The 17,465-nt window shown below is 42.0% G+C and overlaps 1 protein-coding gene across 7 annotated transcripts in view; it reads left to right on the top strand.

Annotated features, from left to right (window-relative positions):
* The window catches only part of PCGF5 (polycomb group ring finger 5), a 114,559-nt gene that overhangs the window by 67,304 nt on the left and 29,790 nt on the right, over positions 1-17,465 (top strand). The gene's annotated exons all lie outside the window — the stretch shown is intronic.

Consider the following 17,465-nt stretch of genomic DNA (forward strand, 5'->3'; position numbering starts at 1 on the left):
GGTTTAGAAATTATCTTCATTTGTGGATGTGGAAGCTTAAGAGCTAAGTTACCTGCCCAGTCTCGCAGCTAGTAAGTAGTAGGCCTGTATTCAGCTCCAAGGGCCATCCTCTTACTGAGATAACCTGGGATATTTCTTAATCCCCCTCTTCAGCTGTTCTTTCCTCTGCTTTTGTACTGTTATGCCAGTAGTTTTCAACAGAGTTGCAGGATAGAATCGCCTGTTAATTGTTAAAATGGCAAATTTTATGTTATAAATATTTTACCACAGTAAAAAAAACCCCATAAAATCACCTAGGAAGCTGTTTAAACATAGACTTTTTCAGAATGCCACCTGAAGAGATTTAGTGGGTGCTGTGATAAGGCCTCAGTTCACTTCAGTTCATTCACTCAGTCCAACTCTTTGCAAGCCCATGGACTGCAGCACGCCAGGCTCCCCTGTCCATCACCAACTCCCGGAGCTTGCTCACATTCATGTCCATCTAGTCAGTGATGCCATCCAACCATCTCATCCTCCGTCGTCCCCTTCTCCTTCTGCCTTCAATCTTTCCCAGCATCAGGGTCTTTTCCAGTGAGTCAGTTCTTGGCATCAGGTGGCCAAAGTATTGGAGTTTCAGCTTCAGCATCAGTCCTTCCAGTGAATATTCAGAACTGATTTCCTTTAGGATTGACTGCTTTGACCCCTTGAGAGTCCAAGGGACTCTCAAGAGTCTTCTCCAACACCACAGTTCAAAAGCATCAATTCTTATGCACTCAGCTTTCTTTATGGTCCAACTCTCACATCCGTACATGACGACTGGAAAACATAGCCTTAACTAGACAAACCTTTGTTGGCAAAGTAATGTCTCTGCTTTTTAATATGCAGTCTAGCTTTGTCATAGCTTTTCTTCCAAGGAGCAAGTGTCTTTTAATTTCATGGCTGCAGTTACCATCTGCAGTGATTTTGGAGCCCAAGAAAATAAAATCTGTCCCTGTTTCCACTGTTTCCCCATCTATTTGCCATAAAGTTATGGGATCAAATGCCATGACCTTAGTTTTCTGAATGTTGAGTTTTAAGCTAGCTTTTCCCGCTATACTCTTTGACTAGGGTCTGGGCATGTGTATACTTTTGGTCAGTATTACTGGCCCATTCTATTCAATTACCAGTTAACTGTAAACTGTCTTGAAATGTTTGCTTACTGTTGCCCTTATTATTTCACTTGAATAGTTAGTTATCAGTTAAACATCATCAAACATACTTATTGAACACCTGCTGTGTGCCAGGCACCATTCTAAGCACAGCGGATACAGCAGTGAACAAGGTAATCAAAAATCTCTGCTCTCAAGAAAGGGGGAAAACCAGTAATAAATACATGCCATGAATAAGAACAAAGAACTATAGAAGGATTGTAGATAGCAGAGTTGGGGTTGTTTTTATTTAGTGTTGTCATGATTTCTCTCTTTGATATGATGACATTTGAACAGAATATCTGAAGGGATTGAGCTCTGTGCAAATATACAGCCTTGGAGTGGGAATGCCCTTGGCAGGTTCAAGGAACAACCAATCAGTAAGGAGGCTATCACTGCCAGTCAACTGAAAGATTATAAGGCCATCAACTAGGGTAATAGATGTGAGATGGAGGCAGTGAGGAGTGATCCACTGTGATGTATTTTGGAGGAAGAACATCCTGGGTGTGGCTCCTCTAGAATGGGGACTCTGTCTCACAGTTTCCCACTATACCAAGTATGGCACCTAGACATGGGCCACAGTCTGTTTTGTTTTGCTTCTTCTGACACTATTAGACATTATGAGTGCATTGTTTTTATATTTGCACGTCTCCAGCAAAACCTTCCAGTTCTAGGAAGAGATTTAGTGGATGTTGGGAGTATTTAGTGTTTAGAGGAGAAAGCGCAGATTCTCCAGTCTCTACTTACAGATTTTATACCTGTTCTTCTGAAAGAACGTTTTCTTTGAGACATAATGAAATCCAGGTTTAAATGTTCCTTTTTTGAAAGGGAAACAAAAGATTGTAGAAGTATAAACAGTAAGTTTATAAGCAATGGTTATGTTTATGTTTGCAGTAGCAATTTAAAATTTAAAGAGATAGATGACCATTTAACTGCTTATGTCCTTCTAGCCTGAAGTTGCTTGGCAGTCAGCAAATCCCTTTACTGAGAGAGAATGAACATGGCAGAATTGTGATTAAAGACTCAAGTGTGGCCTTTTTCATCCGCAGAAGCACAGAACAGTAAATGATGGAGGAGTCAGGAACTCAACTCAGTGTCTTAGGAGACCTGAGGATACTATAGAGTGCTAAACTTTATGCACTTTCTGGCCCTTGGATTTCTGTGTATTTTTTGGTTTGTATTTATACTGGGGCTTTTAGGCAAAACCTTTCTCAGTTGCAAAATATATCCCTGTTTGTACTGATAAAATAAATAGTACCGCAAAGCAGTGTTTCTTAATCATTGGTTGGGCCTTGATGTTACCTGTTTTTCTTAGGTCTGAGGTGGAGCAGGTGTAGTGGTGTTGTGATTTGGAATCACTATACAATAGAGAAGTAAGGTGGCCAGTGGGACAGGGGGAAAGTGAGACACTGAAGTACCCCATGACAGTTTCCATCTTGACTGTGATGCTTACAAAAAGTCTTATTAACTTTGTACATAGTCTACAATTTTATGATACTGTAAGTTAAGAATGGGTAAACAATAATTCTTATTATGAAAACTCATAATAAAATGGAAGGATTTTGTTCTTACTATTCAAGTTTGAAATATGAAAATGAAGCTTTGTTATTGGTGAGCGAAGTCACACTTCGGGCCCAGTCCCTTCAGAACTCTGTAGTCAAGTGAAGGAACAGGAATCAAATTAAGGAATGTATCAAATGAATGTGGATGCTGGTAAGTGCAGTGATAGTAGTGAAACAGAATGATGTGATAGCAGATATGTGTCAGGGTGTTGCAGCAGAAAGCCAGAGAGAGAACTAAAAAGAGTATTTTTTGAAAATCCTTGATACAGATAAACGTAGTTACTTTACTCTTTCCGATTACTCTACACATGCATCTCGACGCTCTCTCCTGCTCAAATCAGGTTATTGTCCCCCCACTGCCCTCCCCTCCCCATTCTCCCAGTAAGCAGTTCTAGAGCTAACAGTGCCTGGCTTCCCTGTGGAGGTAGAAACCTGGATCACGATGACAGCGGACTGACTGAGGCACCCCATGGTGTCCTTAGCACTCAGCTCTGTGGAGGACAGGGAAAAGGGGCGAGCTCCTGACAAGGAGTTGCAGGGAAAAGAAAAGAGGCTTATAAAAGCCTCATCTTTAAGTGGGCTCCTACCTCACCTACTAACACCCAGCTCCCTTTAGCAGGTCAAGGACATGTGATAAAAAGGTATAAAATTTTACAGTGAGTTAAAAAGTTTACATACAGATGAGTTTTTCCCTTAAATGTGATCACTTAATGCTAGTGAACTAAGTCCACATTAACTGTGGTTACATGTCTGTGTCTATAGGGTAATTTGGGGGCTTCCCAGGTGGTTCAGTGGGTAAAGAATCTGCCTGCAATGCAGGAGATGCACGTTCTTTCCCTGGGTCAGGAAGATCCACTGGAGTAGGGCATGGCACCCCACTCCGGCGTTCCTGCCAGGAGAATCCCAAGGACAGAGGAGCCTGGCAGGCTGCAGTCCATGGGGTCACAGCGAGTCGGCCATGACTGAGCAACTGAGCACGCACACATGAAGTGATTTTAACAACCTGACAAACCTTCATGAACTTGTTCACACAAATAATTATTGAATTCTTTAAATACTAATCAGATGTCAGGCACTTGCTAACTGGTGGAGTGATGAATAAAATAAATGTGGAGCTTAAACTCTGTTAAGCAAAACTCATAAGCTAAGAAGAAATTTCTACAGGTGTGTTTGGATCTATCTACTTCTTTTCTGTGGAAACTCACCTCCTCTGAGACTCAACTACCTATGCTGATGTCTCCCAAATCTTTATTTCAGCCATAGTCCTGAGCTTCAGAATCCCACTGGATGTCTACTTGGATGTCCTGAAGTGGCCTAGAACTTAACATACCTGAAAGTGAATAGATGGAATGCTAGCATTCAATTGTCCAAGCAAGAAATACACTCCATGCTTAACTCTCTTTACCCTTACCTAGCTCAGCTGGTAAAGAATCTGCCTCCAATCCAGGAGACCCCAGTTCGATTCCTGGGTCAAGAACATCTGCTGGAGAAGAGATAAGCTACCCACTCCAGTATTGTTGGGCTTCCCTGGTGGTTCAGACGGTAAAGAATCTGCCTGCAATACAGGAGTCCTGGGTTCCATCCCTGGGTGGGGAAGATCCCCTGGAGGGGAGGGTATGGCAGCCCAATCCAGTATTCTTGCCTGAAGTATCCCTGTGGACCAAGGAGCCTGGCGGGCTGCAGTCCATAGGGTCGCAAAGAGTCGGACGCAACTAAACGACTGAGCTCAGCCCAGCAGCACAGGGACAGAGTTCTCGGTCCGCAATCTCTCAAAGGCCTGTCCCTTTGGTCTGATCCCCACGACCTTTTCCCTCAGGCCATCATTCCTTCTCACTGGAGTGCCTGCAGCCTGCTCCTAACCTGTGTTAGTGGTGATCATTTATAAGGGCTTCGCTATCTTCCTCACTCGCTCTTCAGCCAACCCCAAATTTCCTTAAGGTACCCTACTGCCCTCAGGATAAATTAGATCTATTTAGCTGTGACTGATTTCTGCCCTCCCCCACCAGAACACACACACACAATGCATACACGTGGTTCAACTGCTTGCTCTGCTTGGAACATCTCCTGTATGCCTGGCTGGTAGTTCCCCATCCTTTAAAGCCCATCTACTCCAAGATATGCCATCTCTCTCTCCCACAGGCAGGTTTAGATTGAGTGTGTCCTTAGTACCTGGTACTTGAGTGCTCAAGAGAAGCTTAAATAAGAATAAATATATGGTCAATCAGTTGATCATTTTATTGTCTGCTTTTCCTTTCAAAGATTCAAATGCAGTTTGAAAGGCATGTAGAGGGTGTAGGTTAGGAATTAGGATTTTGAAAAGCTGTCTTCTAAAATACAGGTGGGAGCTTTGTGGGTCATGGGTAGGGCTAGGGCATGGGAGAGGGAGAGAGGCCGGATTGGGGAGTCAAGACTGGTGGTTCTAAATTAAGAGACACTGTCTCTTGCTCCAGGGTCCTGAGAAATTTTTTGAGGCTGCTGACAGTGTATTTGCTGCTGGTTGTATAGGTTGTTGACTTAAAGTGAAAGACTTTTCACTTAAACTAAGAACAAAGGAGCTTTGTTCCAGCAGCTAAAATGTGCATAACACAGCGCATTGGTTCTTAACGCCTTTGTGGTTCGAGGCCTCTTTAAGCATCTGACAAGTCTTTCCTTCGAAAAAAGGGAAGGTTTTAGACATAGAATTCTGTGGTACAGGAAAAGAAAGCTTTCTTCTTTCCGTCCTTTGAGAGATTATGGCAGTAATCCCTTAACTAAGATGAATTCTTTGGAAAAACCTTGTTGTACTTAGTTTTTAACTTAAGTAAGAATGGTTAATTGATAAATATAGATGTGACAGTTAAGGGACTTGGTAATTTTATATAGTAATGTATAAGAATGAAGAAATAATTTAATCATAAGATGGTAAGCTTGAAGTGCTACCATCATTTATTTTCTGAACAAGTATCATAAATATACAATTATTAAAGTACAGAGAGCTCTTGATATGTTAATACTCAGTGTTTAAAAATCTTATGCCACATATACTTGCTGTTCAAAATGCAGTCTCCAACCAGCAGCAGCATCACTGGGGAATTTGTTAGGAGTGCACGCTCTAGGGCCCGCCCAGAGAGCGGCTGGATCTGGGTCTCTGGGGGAGAGGTCTGGAAACTGTAATAACAAGCCCTTCAGGTGATTCTGTGGTGCACTAAAGTCTGAAAAGCATACTTGGACCAGACGTTAATAATACAAGCATCTCTCGAAGTAGGCACTTTGTACTTTTAGTCATATAGTAATTGGAGTGAATGCTAATAAAATTAAAGCAGTAGCTGTTATTTATTGAATGTCTTATTGAGGGTCATGGACTTTTACATGCATTACCTTATGTAATCTTCCCAAGAACCCTTCTAGTTAGGTGGTATTAAATCAGTCAGCAAATGTTTATTAGCACCTACATTGTGCCATTCATTACTCTGGATGGTGGAAAGACAGCAGTAAACAAGACAGATATAGTCCATCCTCTTAGAACTTATTTTTCAATAGAAGATTCTGACAAAAAGCAAGCACATGATAAAATTTTAGATTCCATGTATGACACCTGCTGTGAAGAAAAGTAAGACAGAGTAAGGGCTTGCTTGGAAGTTACCATTTGAGCAGAGATTGTAAATAATAGGGATGAGCGGGCTATGAAGAGGTTTGAGGGAAGAGTATTTCAGATTCTTATGCCAGTGTTTTTCAGAGACAAGACTCAGAAAGGCTAAATAACACAGCTAGTAAGTGCTGGAGCTAGGTTCTGAGATCCAAATATCTGACTCCAGGTACATCTTCGCAATAAATTAGGATATTTGCTGATTTTCTTCTTCTTTCTGGTAGTTTACATTTTCTATAATTTCTCTAAGCAGCATGTGAATTTTAAAAATGTATATAGGAAGTCTCTTCTAACTGTATTTCCATGACTGTATACCTATCGTTATGTACCCAATCAGGATCTGAATTTATTAATAATTCTGAATGATAGTCTTTAAAATGAAGAGATAAAATTTGAACTTTCCAATACTGTATTGAAATTGGATTTTGAGTTAAGACTTGTTTTTAGAGTAATAATCAAAGGCCTAAATAGAAGTTGTACGTAAATGTTTAAGTAAGTGCAGATACAGTGGTCTAGGGTTGTAGTAGAGATGAAGTCACTGGTAACATTGACGTTACATGTTTCAAACAGTATTTTGGCAGCAACTAGTCATTCATGAAGTTGATTATAGTGTTCATTTTGATGGTTCTTTTTAAATAGGAAACAGTAATTATAGGTCTTAATCTAGGTGTCATCTATCATTAGTAATAATGTTAAGAATCATATCAGATGTATGGTTCTTTTTGCTATTGAAACTATGTCTTAGATAGTAAAGTATGAACGGTAAAGCAGAGATTCATAGTGGACACTAAAAGACAAAACTAGGGGTTAACAAATAAATGAACTTGTCTTCTGTATTGGTTTGTAAGAATAAATTACATATAGGTCAGGATGAGTTGGAATTGATACCAATGATGGATTGAGGAAAAAAATATGTAACCTAAAAGCCAGCAGTATTCAGACTTAGAAATTGTGGTCAGTGTGCAGGTATGATTAAGCATGTAGCACAAAGGTTGAATGTAAACATTATGAACAGTAGAGTGCAGCCAGTGTAGAAGAGACCGAAGATCGTTTCCATTTGGATACTCTGGAGATGTATCATAGCTCCTGGTATTTTATAGCATATTAGTTTTTACCAGAGTAGTGTATTACTATATATCAGAAATTCAAGAACCAGTGAACAAAGCTATATTCTCTCAGAATGCTCAACCACTGGCATATCTTTACTCAGTTAATAGAAAATCATTTTATTTTAGAAAACTATTTAGCTTATATTGAGTTAGCACATTTATTTTAATGTTTAATTCATTAATTTTTGGCAGTATTGGGTCTTTGCTGCTGCACAGGCTTTCCTCTCATTATGGTGAGCAAGAGCTGCTCTCTAGTTGAGGCACGGGGGCTTCTCTTGTTGTGGAACGTGGGCTCTGGGCACTGGGGCTTCAGCTCGTGGGCCCAGTAGCTGCAGCTCACGGGCTCTAGAGCACAGACTCAGGAGTTGTAGCACACTGGCTTAGTTGCTCTGCGGTATGTAGAATCTTCCCAGACCAGGGATCAAACCCGTGTTTCCTGTATTGGCAGGCATATTCTTTGTCACTGAGCCACTAGGGAAGCCTTTAACTCATTTTAATTGTCAAAAAAAAAATTAGTGAACTCAGAATCTCTTCCCTTGCTTTAGTTGAAAATGTAGGCTTATTTCTGACTTGACTCTGTAGTACACTTGTAGGTACTAAAATCATGACTCCTTTTGCTATTCCTAACTTTTGTATCCTCAGTTGTTCCACAGATATTTACTGAGTACCTCCTCCCCCGGGTACAGTACTAGCCTGGGCACATGAGACACATCATAGTAACATAGTTACTATGATGAGCAACATAGTAGGCAGTAAGTCAGAGTGTACATTCAGTTCAGTTCAGTCGCTCAGTCTTGTCCTACCCTTTGCGACCCCATGTATCGCAGCACGCCAGGCCTCCCTGTCCATCACCAACTCCCGGAGTTTACTCAAACTCGTGCCCATCGAGTCAGTGATGCCATCCAGCCATCTCATCCTCAGTCGTCCCCTTCTCCTCCTGCCCCCAATCCATCCCAGCATCAGGGTCTCTTCCAACGAGTCAACTCTTCGCATGAGGTGGCCAAAGTACTGGAGTCTCAGCTTCAGCATCAGTCCTTCCAGTGAACACTGAGGACTGATCTCCTTTAGGATGGACTGGTTGGATCTCCTTGCAGTCCAAGGGACTCTCAAGAGACTTCTCCAACACCACAGTTCAAAAGCAGCAATTTTTCAGCGCTCAGCTTTCTTCGCAGTCCAACTCTCACATCCATACATGACCACTGGAAAACCATAGCCTTGACTAGATGGACCTTTGTTGGCAAAGTAATGTCTCTGCTTTTTAATATGCTATCTAGGTTGGTCATAACTTTCCTTCCAAGGAGTAAGCGTCTTTTAATTTCATGACTGCAGTCACCATCTGCAGTGATTTTGGAGCCCAGAAAAATAAAGTCTAACCCTGTTTCTACTGTTTCCCCATCTATTTGCCATGAAGTGATGGGACTAGATGCCATGATCTTAGTTTGCTGAATGTTGAGCTTTAAGCCAACTTTTTCACTCTCCTCTTTCACTTTCATCAGAGGCTTTTTAGTTCTTCACTTTCTGCCATGAGGGTGGTGTCATCTGCATATCTGAGGTTATTGATATTTCTCCCGGCAATCTTGATTCCAGCTTGTGCTTCTTCCAGCTCAGCATTTCTCATGATGTACTCTGCATATAAATTAAATAAGCAGGGTGACAATATAAAGCCTTGACGTACTCCTTTTCCTATTTGGTACCAGTCTGTTGTTCCATGTCCGGTTCTAACTGTTGCTTCCTGACCTGCATATAGGTTTCTCAAGAGGCAGGTCAGGTGGTCTGGTATTCCCATCTCTTTAAGAATTTTCCACAGTTTATTGTGATCCACACAGCCAAAGGCTTTGGCATAGTCAATAAAGCAGAACTAGATGTTTTTCTGGAACTCTCTTGCTTTTTCGATGATCCAGCGGATGTTGGCAATTTGATCTCGGGTGATAAGTGTTAAAGAAACAGGGAAGTCCGAGCTGGGTACAGGTAGCTGACTGGGTGGTCAGTGAGACGGTGTGACTGCTCGTCTCCGAGGGGAGCCTCATTAGGAGTGTGGCTGTTGAACAGAATTTAGGAGGTAAAGGAGTGAGCCTGTCAGAGATTTGATCCCAGCCCACTGGGAGCTGGACACATGAATCTGGAGAGGATCAGAATTTAGATCATATTTCATCAGTGAGAGTGCCAAGGGAGTGAGTGTAGAGAAGGGCAGATGACCAAAGACTAAGCCCTGGAACCAAAAAAGAGGAGACAGCGAGGTAGGAGGAAACAGAGTGGGATCCTCGGAGGCAAAGCACACACAGCGCGCGGGAGCAGAGAGCAGCCGGGTCAGCCGTGTGGGGAGAGATGGTCACGCTGAACAGTGCAGACGCATGGATCACCTGAGCACTTCCAGTTCAGTCCTCAGGAGCAGAAGGCTGGGTGGGTGTGAGAGGATGGAAATGTTTGGATAATTGTGCAACGATTATATATGCCTTTCACCTTAATGAAGGTAAAGGAAAGGTGGAGAAAGTATGGGAAAAGAGGAATTAAAGTATAGGTAGCTGTGAAATGGAGTGCTAGTTGACTCAGAAAGTCGGGTCAGGAGAAGTTAGATTTTTTCTATAGATGGGAAAATAACGTGTATGAATGCTGATGGGAATCCTCAGTGGATAGCAGAAGACTGATGCAGGTGAGAGGGAGAAGAAGAGGAGCAGTGTGCTCAGATTGTGGGAACAGGGTCTAGGGACCAGAGCAGAGGTGGACACGTTAAAGTTCTGGAAACAGGCAAGACCACAGAGGTTAGATGTTAGTGAGTGAGTAGGTGTGGTGATATAAATTCCACTTCGCTTTTTTTTTCTTCTTTCCTTTTGTTTTCAGTTGAACAGAAAGTGAGGTCATCAGTGTAGAGTAGTGATGGGGGAGTAAAAATGGGAGTTCAAGGAGAGAGGAGAAAAGTGAAAGTGAAAGTCACTCAGTCGTGTCCAACTCTTTGTGACCCCATGGACTATACAGTCCACAGAATTCTCCAGGCCAGAATACTGGAGTGGGTAGCCTTTCCCTTCCCCAGGGGATCTTCCCAACCCAGGGATCGAACCCATGTCTCCTGCAGTGCAGGCGGATTCTTTACCAGCTGAGCCACCAGGGGAGCCCAAGAATACTGAAGTGGGTAGCCTATCCCTTCTCCAGGGGATCTTCCCAACCCAGAGGTTGAACCAGGGTCTCCTGCATTGCAGGCGCACTTCTTTACCAACTGAGCTATAAATATTGGTGAAGAGCATATGGAATTAGGGTGTTGAGTGTGACCACCTGGCAGATGAAGGACCCGCTTTTGAGGGTCATGGTCATGAGTTTAAGGTGAGAGACCAGTCAGCGTGGTGCATGTGTTTCTCCCACAGTGTTCCGCTGTAATCTCGTAGAGCGGAGTGTGTAGGGTTGGATATAGCGCAGGTTGACAGTTTACCTGACCGAGTATGACGAAAGAAGAGGTGTAGTAGCGGAGCTCTCCAGAGTCTGTGTGTGGAAGTGGTTCTTCTGGTCGGCCATGGGATTCATACCGGCACGGAGGGGACTGAGGGCATGGCGCTCCTCAGCCCTGGACTCCCACCTGGCTCCTTAAGTCTGTCTGTAGAAAGCCTTCCTGGACTTTGTGGTCTCCTGGCCTGCTTGGTCTCGGGTTCTCCTACTGTTAGGAGAGCCCCAAGACTCTCCTAACCTTGCGCAGCAGGCTCTGCCTTGCCGTCTGTCCCTCTGTCCTGGCAAAGCAAGAATAAAGCAGTTTCCTTGACAGAAAGCAACGCTGTCCTTTCTGTTCTCCATGAAACTGTAACTCATGTAGGCCTTTGAAAGAACTGTGCCGTGTAAGAGAAATAAAGATGTTCATTAGTCCCTTTTATGAGTAAAACTAAGAGATCCTGTCTCATGGAAGCAAACTACAGCTGTTCTGGAAATCTTTAAAAGTAATGTCAGTTTCACAGGTAAATATTTATCAAAAGCAGCAAACTGATGCCTCTTCTCTTTGCTGATGACCACAGTTTACTTACAAACTGTTAGCAGATAACAGACAAATTTTTCAAAGGCAAACTGTGTCAAATGAGTGTTATCAAGAAGGGCACATAAAAATAGTGATGTGCTTCAGGAAGTAAGAAAAAATATACTTCTATGTTGAGAGATAAAACCAACACATTCAGATGATTTTAACAAAGTCAGCAATTGATCACTTTTAATAAACAGGATTACGAATGAATGACATGACCAAGGACATGAGAGAAAAGACTGTTACTGTTTTGTTACCCATGATGGTAGAATTGGTGCTCAAAAAGATAAATTGCTGTGGGTCACTGTGTCCTCAGGGCTCCCCTTGTGGCTCAGCTGGTGAAGAATCCGCCTGCAATGCAGACCTGGGTTTGATCCCTGGGTTGGGAAGATCCCTTGGGGAAGGGAAAGGCTACCACTCCAGTATTCTGGCCTGGAGAACTGCATGGGACTGTATAGCCCATGGGGTCACAAAGAGTCAGACATGATTGAGCCACTTTCACTTTCACTGTGTCATCAAAGCTAGGAAGCTAGTTTTCTGTGAGAGATGTACGTGGACCATACATGTGAGATAGCAACAACTAACGGGCCTTGTACCTGTTGTGACAAACCTGCCCCCCTGAAGAATTTGAAAATTAAAATGTGGAATAGCCTTTTAATAGTTGAACTATTGGAGTCAACTTAGAAATAGTGCTTCTCAACAGGTAAATGGAAAGTGATCAGAAAGAGACACAACAAGGTGTCTCCTATATCCAGGAGGCTATGCTAGAATTGTATTAAACATATTAAGGAAGAAGTGTAGAATGCAGAAGTGTTGATCAGTCTTGGATCCTCAACCCCAGAAAAAGAAGTGTCATGTGTGCAGAGATAGGCAGTTCCCATTTAGGTGACGCACTGTGTCATCAATCCGATACTTGGGTTGCGAGACTGTCTCTAAGGTGAATATGGCTGCAGGGGGTTAATACCAGTACATGATAGACATTTCAAGTTCCATTAGCAAGATCATGTTACTTAAGATAGATATGTCAAACTAATCATGGTCTGATGCCATTCAATATTCGATTGCTGATGTCTTTTTGTTAGGATTTTATGCTCATCCAGCAAGCTGATTTATAGTGATAGCTCACATTTATTAAGTGGAAGTTACCAGTTACTCGTTTACACATTTTATGTATATTAGCTCATTTAATCTTCATAAGAGCCATGTGAGATAGATATCCTTGTTATCCCCCTGTACAGAGACGCACAGAGTAATTTGCCTAATGGCAGAACCGGGATTCAGATTGAGCTGTCTGCCTCAAGATTGTCTTTTACCTGCTAGAACCACTGTGCTGGACTACCTGGGCTTCTCATGTAAACCTGCCCTCTAGGGAAACAACACATTAATCCCATATTCTTGTGGTTATGTTTTGTCCTCTGTCAAAATGATTTCCTGATGGTGAATAACAAAGTACCTTCTGGTTATGACTTGGCAGAGGACCAGCTCCTGGACTGGGCAGCCTCACTGAGGCATTCCCCAGTAAGTATTTGGTGGCTAGGATTTCCCAGTTGTCTTCTGGCCGCCTCAGTAAGAGAGCTTTGCAGAGTTGGAGTCCTGGTACCAGTCCCACAGGGATTTTGATTTAATTGGTCTGGGATGAGGCCCCTGAATCTGTTCTTTAAAAGAAAAATATCTCACTGGTGATTGTGGTGCCCATCAAAATTTGAAAACTACTGTTTCAGATGACACATGACTGTTTGTAAATTTGTTTAACAGCCTAGTTCAAATCTAAGATGCAGCAAAAGGAACAATTTCACGTAGTAAGCTTTGGCAGAAGTTTAATGAGGGTTGTAATGAGCTAAATATAAAGATCAGTTAAAAATATGAAATCTTGGTGCCCGGGACCAAATGGTATTGGCTTTAAGATGCATAGCGGAGTGGTTTGGATTTTAGGCCTAGAGCTGGACATCCAGGCTGGGGGTAGATGCCATGTCTGCTGCACCGCTGGGCACGTGTGGGCAGCCTGCTCAGACTCTCCAGTGCCGCATTCCTCCTCTGCCAGAGGGGATGGTAGCTCCATACTGTAATCCATACAAAGCCCTGAGTCCAGAACCTGCTATTTGGTTAGTGTGCAGTAAACGCTAGCACTTGTTGCCATTTAAGTGTTTTTCCAACTGGGGATGTCTTTGGTGAGCCTCACTCCCTTTCTGACCGGGTGTTTCTGCTTGCCCCAGCATGTCTCTGTAGAGTGGCTGCTGAGGGTGAAGACTTTATTTGATCTCCACACACAGTCTTAACAACAGACTGGGACCTTTATAAACATTATTCTTGAACCACCTGAGTTAACCAGTATAGCTGTTGAGCAATTAGCTTAGCATTAAATCTTTAAGATATTTTTAAAATGTTTTTCAGCAAGGAAACTAGGAATCAAAGGTTAGTGTTATAGTGATTTTTTAAAAGCATCTGAGTGAAAACAAATTCTCATTTTATTTTCAGTTTCACTGAACTTCTGGCCTGGATTTTCTCAGGTTCTAATTTGTATAAGGCTGTGCTTTATTAACAACTTTTAAAAGCGTATGGGAGTTGTATTTCTAGAGTTTTTGGGGATTTTCTTTTAAGGATTGTATAAGATACTAAAGGAGTTTGAATTCTCCTTTTGAACATATTTAAGGCTCCCAAATTAAGGGGTCAGGCTTTCTTTTCCTGTTTACTTTAGACCTGTAGATATAAAATTAGAAGAAAATGTAGCATATAGGCATGCATTGAGTAAGAAATGGGCTCTTGATTCAAGTCCTGGCTTTCACCACTTATTGACTCCATGATTTTTGGCAAATTTCTAAAGTTCTCTATTCAGTTTCTTCATCTGTAAGAGGCCTGATAATATTACCTAATTAATGGGGTTGTAATGAACATTAAATTATGTCAACTCTATGTTGAAGCACTTGACAGTGTTGCCTGTTTTTATTGTTCGGTCCCTAAGTCATGTCTGTCTCTCTGCTACCCCTGGACTGTGTAGCGTGCCAGGCTCCTCTGTCCTCCTCTGTCTCCTGGAGTTTGCTCAAATTCATGTCCACTGAGTCAGTGATGCTATCTGACCATCTCATCCTCTGCCACCCCCTTCTCCTTTCACCTTCAGTCTTTCCCAGCATTAGAGCCTTTTCCAATGAGTTGGCTCTTCACATCAGGTGGCCAAAGTGTTGGAGCTTCAACAACAGTCCTTCCAAGGAATATTCAGGACTGATTTCCTTTAGGATTGACTGGTTTTCTTCTTGCAGTCCAGGGGATTCTCAAGAGTCTTCTCCAGCACAATTCAAAAGCATCATAAGGTGCCTATTGCATAAACCTTTTAAGTTTTGATGATTTTGATGAAAATGGTGACATCCACCCAAATCATCTGAACAAAAAAGAAAACTAAAATAGAAATATTTCAGCATCTTTTCTCATAAACTATTTGAGAAAAAATTTTAATTAAAAATAATTATGGGCCTTAGCCTATGAAAAAAATTGTAATGCTTTTAAGGTAATACTTTATGTAGTAAGGTTAATTCCTGTGTCCTATGGGATGGCTTACCTGTCATGTTTACTTGGTAGTTGGATTTAGCAGAGAAGCTAAAGATGTTTTTTCGGGGAGGGGGTTTGTATTTCTACATTACATTCTTTTCCTTTGTTAAGTTAAAAAAATGTTTTTAATCTGACAAAATTTGTGATTCCCTATCAGAAAACCTGGATTCAAGTCTCTGTGCTGCCATTCATCAGGGAAGGCAGGTTACCTGGCTTGTAAGAACCTCCTGTCCTTTATCTGCAAAAGTAGAATAAGATACTGTATCTCACATGTTTGTGTGAGAAGTAAAGTTGCCTCCTAATGGGGCTTTCTACTCCCTCTGTTCTGCACGGTAGAAATAAAATGTGAGCCACCTGTGTAATTTTAAATTTTCTAGTAGCCACATTAAATAAATGAAATTAGTCTTAATATATTTTATTTAATCTAAAATATTATCACTCCAACATGTAATTAATATGAAAATTATTATTAAGATTATTCTTTTCATTCTGTCTTTGAGATCTGGTGTGTAATACAGCACATCTCAACTTGAACTAGCAACATTTCCAGTGCTCAGGAGCCATACGCTGCCAGTGGCTCAGTCCAGATCCGGAATACAGATTACTGGTCCCATCCATGAGCACCTGGAGGCTGCCTTGGCCTCAAGCAGCTTTTCTCGTGAAACTGTGTGCACCTCTGGACAAATGAGCCTAACATTTCTTTCTTCATCAGCCTGGATTAGTATCTTTGTCCCTGGGAGGACAGGCTCCTGCCCTTAGCCTCCTAGCTGACCCACATGAAGACTTGCTCTGGGCATGTCATGTGCCTCTCTGTTTGGCCAAGGGCCAGAGACAACTAGGAATTCCTGAGAATGATAAACCTTTTGAACCACAACCACAATCAGAGCTCCAGGGCGGGAGCTGAAGTTCAGGACAGGATCAGGCTTCCTAATACCCTTCATTCTTGCCTCTTATCTGTCCTATTTGCCTTCTTTCCCACATTTTAGAGATTTATCTGGTGTCTCTGGGAAAACCAGGGACAAATACCAGCAGCCTGCTAAAGAATTCAGCTTTTCCCGCCTCTGCCTCAGTATTGATTAGCAAGGTAGCCTTTCCTTCCCAAACATTAACTTAAAAAACATTCAGAATGTTTTGGAGGCCAGGAAATTTGGAGAACAGAAATATTCACATCTAGGTTTTTTTTATTTTAGGGTTTTGTACTACTGGTTTTCATACAAATTTGGGGAGAAATATAGTAAAGGAGTATTACCCTAATAGCTGTATGTAATGGTAAAAAGATGTAGAGAATAGGGCACCCAGGTGTACTCATCCAGCAAAAAAATATGCTCAGATGTCACCCTCTTAGGAAGTCCTACCCTGATCACTCTTATCTAAAATAGCTCCCAGCCTGCAGCACTCTCTCGCTACCATTTTTGTCTGTTTTGTAGGTATCACTTAGTGATAGTGAAGTTGCTCAGTCGTATCCGACTCTTTGTGACCCCGTGGACTGTAGCCCACCAGGCTTCTCCATCCATGGGATTCTCCAGGCAAGAATACTGGAGTGGGTTGCCATATCACTTATTACTAACTAAAATTCTTTGACTTCCCAAATAGAATATAAGCTCCGTAAGAGTATGGACTTTGTTTTGTTTATCCCTACATCCCCCAACTCCTAGTATAATGCTTGGCTGTTGCAAGTGAAAAGTGAAAGTGTTAGTCTCTCAGTTGTGTCCAACTCTTTGCAACCCCATGGACTGTAGCCCACCAGGCTCCTCCGTCCATGGCATTTTCCAGCAAGAATACTGCAGTGGGTTGCCGTTTCCTTCTCCAGGGGATCTTCCTGACTTGGATCGAACCCAGGTCTCCTGCATTACAGGCAGACTCTACCTTCTCAGCCGCCAGGGAAGCTGGCTGTTGAATCAATGAATAAATAAGTGAAAGGAAATATTGTATGTACCGATAATTTGAAAATTAGTTTCCTAGGAGAAGTCTACCCCAACCATTGTTTCTCTGACCAGTGTGTGTAATAAGTTTGAATTTTCAGACCTAATCTCAGTGGTAGGAATCCTAGTGTTTACTCAAGGTCAATCGTGTAGATAAACTTTCACTGCTTTTAGATAGTCCAGGGCTTGCAGAGGGGAGAAAAGTAGTTTGTAATGAAGTTGTAAAAGGGGGAGCTGATCTGTACAGATGAAAATTTCAGATTACACAGGGTAATAAAATGGAAGAGGGGGCATTGGGATAGGGAATTGGGTTGAAAATTTTTTACAGTTCAGCTGCTGTTTATGTCTGAGGTTTTGGGGCAAGAAAGTTGGTAAATAAGAAGCTTAGGTAAAAGGTGGAAGAGAGTCATAACCAGAAAGATTAGTATTATTTGGAGGAGAGGTTGGCTTTATAGACTCGTGCCCCAAAAGCCACAAATCATATTTCCATTGTCTTTGTTTATAATAAGCTTTATTTAACATCTTAATTAATTAATTAATTAATCCT

Source organism: Odocoileus virginianus, chromosome 7 (assembly GCF_023699985.2).
Source record: "Odocoileus virginianus isolate 20LAN1187 ecotype Illinois chromosome 7, Ovbor_1.2, whole genome shotgun sequence".
NCBI classification, from domain to species: Eukaryota; Metazoa; Chordata; class Mammalia; order Artiodactyla; family Cervidae; genus Odocoileus; species Odocoileus virginianus.